Raw genomic sequence first — 1,287 nt, forward strand, 5'->3', positions numbered from 1 at the left:
GAGAGAGAGAGATCCATCGATCTTGATTTGTAGGATGGCTCCGCCCTGATAAGGACAATAGTAACCCGTAGGTGTACAATAATTATCTGTCTTATCTTCTGACAAAGATAATCGGTCCGTCCGTCCGTCCGTCTGTCTGTCTGTCTGTAGGTGTACAATAATTATCTGTCTTATCTTCTGACAAAGATAATCGTTCTATAGATAGTCAACTGTTACGCCTACAGTATAGGGTGCGCAACATCGATATCTGTGGTATAGCGGATAGGCGCTTGGCTGTCACAGCCACTAGACCCGAGTTCGATTCGTGTGAGAGGGAATTTCTATCGAGTATCTTGAGTCTTTCTGCTGGAACGTTTTATCATTCGCAACCAGGGTTACCCCTGGCAGGCATCAGTATGATCTAAATGGTGTCGACTGGGGAGATTAGGGGGAGGGGGGGGGGAATTAAACACCTATCACCCCCAAATAAAAACCCAACAAGACCAACAATCCCCCCCCCTAAAAAAATAAATAAATTGTGTCTGTTTTGGCTGGGGGAAAAATCGTTCTCTTTTCCCTTAGATCAGTCGACTCAAAAAAATGGTGGACACATACGACTTCTCTAACAGTGCTCACACCCACTACCCACCAGCCCACGCCATGACTTATTGAGGTGTCGTTTTGTACTGTGCGTGATAAAAAAAAAGAATGAAAAGAAAAGGAGTGGCGGAAAGAGATGCTTTTATAAATCTTGATGCTAGTAAATCTTTGTCTGAGATCAAAAAGTAAAAGTGTTTGAGAGAGGAAGAAAAGTGTTCAGTTCTTGTCATATGAAAGAAATCTCCTGTAAATTATTTTAAAATACGATTCTCGCACCCAAATGTTACTTCAGAACCCAGACCCTTTCACACGAGCATATTATTGTTTGTGATGCGTTTGTTTAGAACATAATATTTTATTCTTTTTATGTGGTATCTGTCAGATGAAGTCAATACTCTGTGAACGCCTGCACGTCTTGTGTGACCTACTTTCCCGCGACACTCCCAAACCCGTGAAATATGATTGATATAACTTGAATCTAGTCCCAATCGTGCTTTCGAGTACTTTAAAAGTATGACTCAGTTCAATTTGTATTTTATCATTATTTTTCTTTACTACAGTACTTCAGAAGTATGACCAAGATCAATCTTTCTTTTTTAAATTATTTCTTTTCTTTCTGTCTCTGGTTTATACCTGTCGCGCTCGTGTTCGTGTGCGCGCGCTTGTGTGCGTGTTTGTGTGTGTGTGTGTGTTTGTGTGTGTGTGTGT

This window comes from Aplysia californica, unplaced genomic scaffold (assembly GCF_000002075.1).
Source record: "Aplysia californica isolate F4 #8 unplaced genomic scaffold, AplCal3.0 scaffold00514, whole genome shotgun sequence".
Taxonomy (NCBI): Eukaryota; Metazoa; Mollusca; class Gastropoda; order Aplysiida; family Aplysiidae; genus Aplysia; species Aplysia californica.